This window comes from Phyllostomus hastatus, unplaced genomic scaffold (genome assembly GCF_019186645.2).
Source record: "Phyllostomus hastatus isolate PE091 unplaced genomic scaffold, TTU_PhHast_1.1 phas_contig_150, whole genome shotgun sequence".
NCBI lineage: Eukaryota > Metazoa > Chordata > Mammalia > Chiroptera > Phyllostomidae > Phyllostomus > Phyllostomus hastatus.
Window position 1 is genome coordinate 9,804,795 of NW_025333611.1, and position 10,819 is coordinate 9,815,613.

Below are 10,819 nucleotides of genomic sequence, written 5' to 3' on the forward strand. Positions count from 1 at the left end.
GCTTTAGTCAGAGGCAAAGGGTCATGTCTCTGCCAAGAGACCGGGCCTGAAGGAGCATGTCTCTGTGAGGCACCGATGGACGCATTGGTGCAAGAGAATGCCTATACCTGTGTATTGTTCTGGAACTCTGTTTTGGATTTTGCTCTGTATCTGCTCTGAAAAGGAAATTGAGGATTCCAGGGAAGATTGCAACTTCACACTCTAGGAAAGTAAATGGGAAAGTATAAGATATGTAAATGAAGAAGGTGTAGGAAAGAAAGATTAGAGGGTTTGTGAATGTTGCAGAAGGTCTGTGGAGGTGAAAGTTTTGAGAAGCCTGGTGGATATCAGAAGGAAAAGGATTTTCCTTCACACTTTGTATTTTTTCTCCCTACCTGATTCCTCCAGAATTTGGCATTCTGAAGGAGTGAATGATGACATAAGGTTTCTTTGCATAAAACCAGTAAGACCAGTCACTAATAGTGGTTTTGTTAACCAAGACTTTGACTGGAATGTCACGTCTGAAGGAGGCATGTATGGGTTCTGGTCGTCACCAGAAAGCCCTGAGGAACTGGGATTGACTTGTGAAGCTAGTGAAAGCCCACGAGAAAAGCCTGGTACTTTGGTTGGTTGTGCGGTTCGTGGCAGTCTTTCCAGGGAAGGAATGAAGGTTGCCTTTCTGAAAGATGGCCAAAAAGGAACCTGTAGGCACAATGGAAGCCTCAAGGATGTGAGTGAAACAACTGGTACAGGCAAAGCCAGATGGCGGATGTGTGGCTCTGCTTCTGTGCTCCAAGGGCCGGACCAAGAAGTCAATCTAAAGGTTACCTGTGTGAGTCACAGCGAAGAAGACTTAAAGATCATTAGTGATCCCGGCTGCTCTTGGTGTGTTTATGCAAACAGTCAAAATTAAAAGAGGGATCCACAGTAGTCCCTTTAATAACAGTGAGGCTGATCTTAAGGAGAAAAATTGTGGTTCAAGGAAAATCACAATGCTCAGTACTGGACATCAAAATGGCACAGCTAACTGTCTTGAAAGCGTTTTCATTTGAAAGTTGAAACTGGGTTTGTAATATCACAAAGGTGTAATATCATAAAGGTGTACAGTTTATAGGTATGGAGGACCTGTCAAATTGCCATTGTTAAATGTCATTGCAGGAAGGACCTTGCAACTGAATGTCTTCCCAAAAGACAGTCTCACAAACACAGACTGGTTTGGGGATTATTGTGTGAATTAACCTGTTTGTTCTTCTGTTTTCATAGGACAAATGCCTATGACTTCGTTACCTGAGTGGTTGGTTGCAATATAGGCCTCGCTTAAGGAGCCTACTTTCATCATCACCCCCTGAGACTCAACGGTTTGGCTGAACTAAGTGGTTGGGTTGGTGAAGGGTTCGGGTGGTCTGCGGGCTTCACTTTAGAATTGATTTTCCCTTTTCTGTCTTGCTGGCTTGGACAGAAAGGACCCAGATATCCTGAAGGAGGCAAGTCCTAATATATTCCCCTCAGCCCGCGTGAAGCATAGCGGGCCACAAGGGTTTTGAACAGGTGTAGCATGCCTTGCACACCTTCCTCCTGATAAGCCATTCTTTACCTAAGTCCCTGCCTTTGTCATTTAGTGGTTATGATTTAATTGTGCCTTCCAACTCTTTCCAAATCTGTCATCTCCAGAATATGACCAGGATGTCCATGGTCCAGTAATGCCAGCCTTTGGACACCGAGCCTGCGACTTCCTGGTGACGGCAACTGACCAGGATTCTGTAAGGTCCTTCCCCTTACAGGAAGGACTCCCTCTGTGCTGCGCCCTCCCCCTTCAGGGCACCCCTGACCCAAGGGTAGGTAGGGCAACGTCCATATCCAGCAGGAAGTAAAGGTGAGACCTTCGTCCATTGTCCTTTATAAGATTATAAAGTTGGTGTATATCTGAAAAGAGGGATTGTGACAGGGTGCAGCCAAGAGGGGGGACCCCAAATAGGAATTTGGAATGGGGCCCAGAACTCAAGGTGTCCAGGAAATATTAGGATGTCTGAACCCCCAACCCCCACAGGTGTGGGTTTGGGGAAAGGACACATAGAGCAGGGCCCTTGAGAGCTGTTCTGCATAGCAACAGCTTTGCAGCTAACCTCTCATGTGGTCATTTAACACATCTATAATCTTTAACTGGTTGCATAGATATAGCTGTGGCCATGCTCTGAGCCAGAGGAATGGAAGTAACTTCCCCCCAAGACATAACTGGGAGGCAGGTCCCCCGAGTTACAGCACCTGCATGGGAGCCTGGAGAAGGCTGGCTCCAAGACATGGGGCCATGCCTGCCCAGACCCATGATGGCAGCCCAGTAAAGCTTGAAGGATATGAGGGCTAGCAAGTGTAGCCAATTGTAGGAGGAGTCAGAAATGGGGCCGCAGAGGAAGATTGGTGTGGAGATTTAAACCCAGACGCAGCAGCCATTGAGGAGAGAACCACTCAGTCTTTAGCAGAGTGGGGACCCCTGCGGCCCTGTGAGAGAGAATCACCATGCGGCTTCAGCAGAGAACCACTGCTAAAGCTGAGTGGCGACCCCCTCCTTGCAGCCATTGTGCAGGGAGAACCACACAGCTGGGGCAATGAAGGAGAACTTTGAGGCTTTACCCGAGGGGGGACCCCCGCAGTTTTAGAAGGGGGAACCACCACCCGGCTTTAGCAGAGATCCCGGCGACACAGCTGATGGTGCCGGGAACCGAGGGAGGCCTACCAGCCGAGACGGATTACTGGGAAGAACCGGGGGCTGCCTGAGCCATGGACTTCTATTTCTTTTCCTGAGATGTGGTACCCCAGACTGGGCAAAGGGGGGAAGAAAGGACTGTGTGTGTTTGTGGGTGTTTTAAGGGACTTTGGAATTTTGATGAAGACATTAGGTCACTACTTTAAGTCTGTACAGCATTAAATAAACATTTCCTTTCCTTTTCACAAATCTCTGGCATTGAGAGACGTCTTTCCTCTGGTGGTGGACATAATGAACCTGGGGGGTTCCTTTTGGATAATAGTATATTGCCATTGGCCCCCCTTGACCCCTTCTTGTTCTGTAACACTTTCATTTACACTTGTTCCTTTTCTCAAAAATTGTAACAAATTAAAAATTTTAAATGAAACCAAAGTAAAATGTGACTATTACACTAATTTTAATGGTGACAGCTGTTTCACGAGTAAGCTTTCCACTGTTTTGTTACTGACCCAAAACTACTTAAAGAAAAAAGATTAATATATTTTCAACCTAATCCCATGGTGATGATATTATCAAATTCAAAGACCAGTGAGCCTTGGCTGGTGTGGCTCAGTTGCCTGGAGCGACATTCCATAATGAAAGGTCATGGGTTCTATTCCTGGTCAGGGCCCTTGCCTAGGTTGAGGGTTCAATTCTGAATCAGGGCACATGCCTGTGTTGTGGGTCCAGCCTAATGTTAGGCAACCAATTGATGTTTCTCTCTCTCCCTCCCCCTTCTCTAAAAACCAATAAGCATGTCCTCGGCTGAGGAAGAAAATAATTTAATAAATTAATTTAATAAAAATACAGTGAAATAAACAAAAAAATTAATTATAGTGTTATGCATAGAAATTTATGTGAGATCAGAAAATCTCTACCTTGAATCAGCAAAATCATTGCTCAAACTGGTCAACTACTGAATAAATAATGAAAATGTTGAAGGAATAGGAGCACAGATTTATAGATATACACTTGTATTTCATACATCTCATTGTTTTAAGATGTCATCATTGTGGTCTGTAAAAAAAATCCACTCATGTAATTAAGATAGAAATAAAAAGTTATACCATTGGTTCAGGAGAGAAAATCATCTTTTGGAGCGAGGAAGGTCCATTTCTTTCTCTACAGAGTTAAACACGTGGCAAAATAAAATATTTCAAACAGCTTTTGGAGAGAAACAACTCTGGGACTGCATTTATTTTTCAGATCACTCATTTTGTGGAGTTGGGTGGAGAAGAATGGGAAGAAGAAATCAAAGCAAGATTCCCATTAAACACGGAAAGATTGACTGTTAAGGAAAGATTGACTGTTAAATTTAAGTTAAAGAAAAATCTGAGGTTTTATTCATGCTTGTTTTGAATAAACAAGTTTTAATGCTTAAATCAAATGCTTGTTTTGTCAGAGTAAGGGTAGGAGGGCTTCTATCAACTGAAGGAGGAACTTTAAGATACATACATATTTATCCTTCTTTTCTTGATACTGTTATTCACTGGAAGTAGCACCCAATACTCTAAAGAGAAAGCAAACCAAAGAGAGACAAAAGAAAACCAAATAAAAAGTTGGTAATTTATCTCATTATATTATCACTGAGCCAAAGGGAAATCCTAAAACATTGTCTATTTCATATCTCTTATAAACTAGACAAAAACTCAGAAAAACTCAAGTAATGGCTTTACTAAGAAACCTATCAGTTTATTTTTTTTAATCAACTGATCCATGCCCATAGAGGAGGACAATCCTGTAGTTACTAGGCTTGCCAATTAAACAAATTCTTTTTAAAAATTACATCAGTCACCCCTTCTGGTGCAAAAAACATTATGGCTTTATGGATTCATGCTTTAAGCTGAAAGCTAGACATTATCACTGTAACTATAAATTACATTTATAGCAATATAATTGCAGGTCCTACAAGTAGGTAGGACTAATAGTTTTATCAATTACAGTGCTATAAACATTGTTTATGGCAGCATAAATATTGATATGAACGTAATCAAGAATCAATAGTAGTTATTTAAAGTGTCATGAAAAACATAAATAACTTTTTGGAGGACATGTTTAACAGTAAGGCTCTGTGAAATACATATTGCCATGCAATGAAATTCTGTGTCACATCTAATCAAATTTAAATGTTGGTTTAAAATGAAAAACAGCTGCATTCTCTGGACATCCTGGACATGACAAAATTCATTTTATAAATGTTTTCCTTAATAAATGATCTTTTGCGTTAGCAAAAAAAGTTGGTGTGAATTGAGCTTCGTATCAGTGGTTTTCAAATTAGTGTGAGTGAGTCCCATGGAGCAACCAAACCAAGCACAGAATTCAATTTTACTTCCAGAGAAAGGAACTTGAAAAGGGCTCTAACGACGTGGCCAGGGTTCCTATGGCAAGGCTCCACGTCATCCTCCTGCTGCAGTAGGCAGAGCTGGAGGATGAACTCCCAAAGCCCTGCCCCTTGTCGAAAGCCCTGCTTAGTACCCTCTCCTTGAGGACGGGGGCGCCTTACCCAATCAGGTAAGCATTCTTACAAAGAACAATCTAGAGGTCAGAGAAGGGAGAAGTCAGAGCTTCTAAACTGCAGTGGGTTCTCTGTTTTGGCCTAAAAGGAGCCGAGCATCCTGGTCAGGAGGGATTAAATGGCACAAAACAGCAGGCTGCCCTAGGAGTTGACAGCAACCAGTAACTAAATTGGGTCCTCGCTGAAATAACTTGGAAGGAAATACATTCTGTCAACAACCAATGAGATTGCAAGGAGACTTTGGACCTCAGATAAAAATACAGCTCCAATGAGAACCATGGTTGCAGCCTAATGAAATACCTGGGCATCTGACTTACAGAACTGTGAGATAAGTGAATGTTCTTTATGTCCCTAAGTCAGTGGTAATTTATGACACAGTAATACACAGGGAAATTAATATACCTGCTTTGTCCCCACTGTCCAAAATTCTGCTTATTTCTTCTGCTGATCCACTAATTATAAAAGCATTTGAAAACTTAAGAATAAAAAACCACTGTATTTTCACAACCACCATCAAGACTCAATGCCTTAAGTTTGAAATGTGGGGGTACATTCTGTTTGCACCATCATAAGGGTATCTTTAAGCACCTGTGTAAGGCATGTGTTACATGGACACAACAGTTGTTGGTACATGTAAACATAGCCATTTAAATTTGAAAAGGTCAGACTGTAGGATAAGAGTGTAAAACCTCTGAAAATTTTAAATTCAAGGCCAAACTATAGAATGGAGCCAGATGTGTGTCGCCATATTAGTGGGTAACAGAATTATTTAATCACTTTCAAACATGAACAGGATGGCCTATTGCAAACTCTCTCTTTTACTAGGAAACAGGACTAGGAGCTGAAGTGTATTTCCTAATTCCAAACTAATATGTAGTAACATTGTCTAGAAACGCGATTTCATATAAAGAAGAGAAAGTTACTTACTGTCTCTCATATGCCATGTACAGACTAGGTGCTTTTAGGGTTTTACATCATTTGATTATCTGCTAAATGTTTAGAGTGGATTAGAAAGAGGCACTAACAAGGGTCAGAAAGTCAGGGAGTAGTTTCAATGTGTGGACCAAGCGGGTATAATGTATGAACAGTGGGAAACTGGGGGATGCACACAGACTCAAACAATATTCAAAACAAAAAAAAAATGAAAAATCTTTTGATGACCAATTGAAACACATATTGCTTCTATGGACCTGCAAGAAAACAAAAATAGTGAAATGGTTGGACACACAGGCTTTGTGATTTGTGTTCTGGAACACTCGTTGGTAAATTCTCTCTCTCTCTCTCTAAACCTCATTTTAAATGGAATAAAAGTGTTGATTCTTGATTTGGTTGTCACAACAATTTACATCAGGTAATACAGGTAAAACACTGAAAACAATGATGGGCCCAGAGGATGACCTTAACCTAAATGGTAGTAAGTAACAGGAACAAGGGCTATCAAGATCAAAGTAATAGTCTACTTTCTGAACTCTAATAAGCTCTTCTCTTATTTGTCTGTAAACCACTCTACATTGCTGCAATTTGTACTCCTGCTACTGGCCTTCACCTACCAATTTGTGAATGAAATTATTGGTATTGGTATATAACTTGAAAGTATTCTAATTATAATCACCCCGATATCATAGAGTTTACAAAGCAATCCTCCCTGTCTCCCCAAATACACATCCATGCAGACACACTCATAGGCAAGTACAAAGTTCAGATATTTGTAAAGGAATCAGTGCTTATGAACCCCCCTGTATGCTCCCATCATGAGAATGCAGGATTCACATTAGTCTGAATCAGAGGGATCCAACAGGCAATGTGTTACCAGATTTGGCTTACGGCTATTTTATGTGGCCAGCACAGTGTTGGGTTCCTGCTATGATATACAATGTGCAATTTTTAATTTTTTAGTTAATTAGTTGCCAATATTCAGAAATTGGGAAAGTCACATTAAAATCGGTTTCTGGCTTTTAAAACATTAAAAATAGATTATTATTGTAAAGGTAGACATGACATGACATGGAGCAAAACCAAGAGATATAAGCAGTGTCCAGTGAAAAGAATGTCTCCTTCACATCCGTGTGCCTCAACCAGTGAGTTTCCCTCTATGAAGGTAGCCTTTGTTACTAAATCACTATTTTTTTTAAAGCTAGTATCTTCTCTAGATTCTTTTGGTTGGGGCTGGGGAGGGGTGAGTGATTCTGGAACTACTTGGATGCCATTTTTCTCACGGCAACATTCAATGGCTGCCTAGCTGCTGTCAAATATCACCACTCCCATTATCTGCTAATAATTATCTGTCACTTCGCATTATCTGCTAATAATTCTGGAAATGATTTTAGGAAAAAGTTATTTAAAAATTAGCATTTGAAACAATGTTCGTTGATTGTATGCTGATGTGATTTTTTTTCGTACTTCTGTGTCCCAGAAGACACTGATAAGTTAGAACTCAATACACTGAAAATGTTCCTTTGTTTACGTGGACAATAAATTAAACAGTATCAAATTCACCCAGGTATTAAGTTACAGCATTTTCCCTAGAAAATGTTTAGTGAAACTTAGAAATGTTCACAGCAATTTCTGGCTTTGAAACAAAAATACTTTTCTTAAGGCAGACTTATTTCATTGTATCTGTGGAATTACCTAAGTATTAACATATCCAGAGCTCTAGGGGCTCTGCCACCTTGAAAACACTTTGTTCTGAAGAGTTTTGTCCAGGTATACGTTACCAGAGGGCTGAAACATTACTTTCTTTCAAGGCATTTGGGTCAGGTCAGATGAACACATAATGAAGAATTTTGCCAAATCGCATTAAAAATCATTAATGATGCCAGCATTGAATGGGCATTCTGAAGAGAGAATGATTTCCCAGCTACGACTGTTACCAGGAGACAGCCTGTCCAGAGCGCCAGGCAGTCTCCCCCACTGGCCAGATGGCGGCAGGGTGAGGCTCCTGCACTGGGTGCGTGAAAAGCTAGCAAGATTGTTGGACAGAGAGAAAAGCCTTCCCCCCGCCCCACCCTCCAGTGCCACACTAAGGGTGAAACCGGGGAAAGGCAGGCACATGTACCATAAAGGTCAAAATGCTGCAGGGGGTGGGAGTGCTGGACCAAGGAGGCCTGTCATTCTGGCCTGGCCTCTAGAAGGGATTGTTTGGGAGATGGGCCCACTGGAATCACACAAAAGTTGGGAAAGTTGATTGGCTGTTTTTGAGAAAGCATCTGGCCCAACCCATACCCAAGCTGATATAATCACAGGGGAACAAAAAACCCTTGCTGGTCGTGGCTTGTTCTCTCATGACCTGGATTTGTGTGGTGCCATTGCCCATTCTCTCCACGGGCCATGTGGCCTTCGCACCCACGTGGCCTATAGCCTCCAGTAGGGCATTCCCACTCTTTCTTGCCCACCTGGTGATGTGCTGCCAGGTGTGTCCACGCGCTCTTGCAGCCCGAGCAGCCATATGGCCTATTGCAGCGCAGGTTCCACACCCTGGCTCCAGGAAGGAGCCTGAAATGAACAGCAGCTGGGACCAAGCTAAGCTACCTGGATGGGGACTGTGACCACTTAGCAGCCACTTGTGGGATACAAAGAATGCACTTTACATGGAGCAGGAACTCTGGACACCGGCTTTTGTCTTGGTCTTGCTGGGGTGGTGGGCTTTGAGTGGAGTCTGCCATTCTCCCAGATCACACAGCACCTGAATAAAAACCTCTTTCCTTTTGCACCAGCATCTGCCTTTGTGGTGGCAGGCAGCTGAACCTTACTTTTCTTTGTTCAGTCACACTGTGGTGTTCTGTGATTGTGTGTGTGTGTGTGCTGTTGTTGCCATCTAGATGAAGGAGTTGCTATGAATATTCTTTTTATTTGGAACAAACAGTTTAACGGCATCTCTATAGCTCATTGCTGCAATTTAGGCAACTGCCTTTTACATATGTTGGACTGAGTCCTAATTACTGCTAAATGACTTCTCACCCACATTTTTAATGACTAAATAATTGATAAGTTGGGTACACAATGTACATGCTTTTAAACCACTGAATATAAAAGAACATTCTAATCACCCATGAACAAGATTTAAAAATATTTCCAATATAATTAAGTGTAGAAAGTGCAGGGAAGTTAAACACCAGTTAATAATACTCAAGTAATTTATGCTAGTTTCATAGTTAGGGTTAAGTACTCTAGCAAAAGCTCTTGTTCATCTTGAAGATTATGTTTCCCTTCCAACATAATCCTCAAATTAAAAAAGATATACATGCTGCCTTCAGCCTTGTTTCTTATGCATAGTAGCTCCCATTGTCCTAAAGTGTCCCTTTGGGTCATCTGGCTATAGAAATAATTTTTTTCACATTTGTAACCTGAAACTGCATAGCTGGAAATCAATGAACAGGTCTGCATACTTAGTGTGTTTAATTACAGGTTCAAAAATTGTAAGGCAGTGGGGTCAAGTTTACCTCAGAATAAATTAACAGATTCACAAAATGGGGGGCTTCATTATTTTGAGGTCCATATGCTTATTTATGCAACTCGTATAGAGATAAGTATAGGAATAGATATAAGATCTCTTATACCAGGCCACGTTTTGGAAAATAAGAGAAGCGTAGGATCTTTAACTGAGATTCCTATTTCAGGGAAGTTTAACCTTCGGATTAACTTGAATGCCCAATGGTATTCAAGCAGTCAGGAAAGGCTGTGGAAAGACTGTCAATAAAGCATTCAAGAAGGTATTTGCATAAACTGTGTTCCTTACACTAGGTATTAAGAACGGTATTGTTGTGCAAAGCCAAAGCAGTAAGCAATTAAAGTCTGAACCCTGAATTTCCTCTGCTACTGTTCTGTAAACAAGGAAAAGCAATGACCTCCAATTCTTCCTTCTTGTTTCCCATAAGAGGGCCCTGGATCCAAACAACTGGAATCCTACGCCCAGCACACAAGTTTGTGATGGTGACCCAGCACACAGATTTGCGATGGGGACCTCAATAGGATAAGGCCTGGAAGCGAGAAGTCCAAAGCCAAGGTATCAGTAGGGCTGGTTTCCTTTGAGGCCTTTCTCTTCAGCTTGTGCGGTAGACAGGCCATCTTCCCCACGTGTCATCACACAGTCACGTGTGTGCACATGCCTGTGTGTATGGTTGTCAATGTCCTAGTCTCCTTTCATCGGGACATCAGTCACAATGGATTGAGGCCCACCATCCTGACCACATACTAACTTAGATAATAAAGACCCTGTCTCTTGCACCATCACACGCGGGGCTGCTGGGAGGTTCAGGCACCCAAATGTTGAGAGGGCTCAATTTGGCCCAGACCTGTCTGGAAGAGAACACTGATCGTTGAAGGTTGCAGCTCAAAATATTTTGACACTGGTAATGGTGTTTACAATTCAAACGTTATTTTTGCCCTTACTTTGGCTCATGATCAACAAAACATAAAGTGTTTTTCTATTTAAAGAGAACCGGCTGATAATTTGCCTTTCTTCCCACATCCTGAAACACCCTGTTAAGATCTCTTTAGTGGGCCTCCTTATAGGAAAATTTCTTGTAGACCAAGATATGTGGATAATAACATTGCCATAATACTTTCTATTTTCTACTTCTAACTCC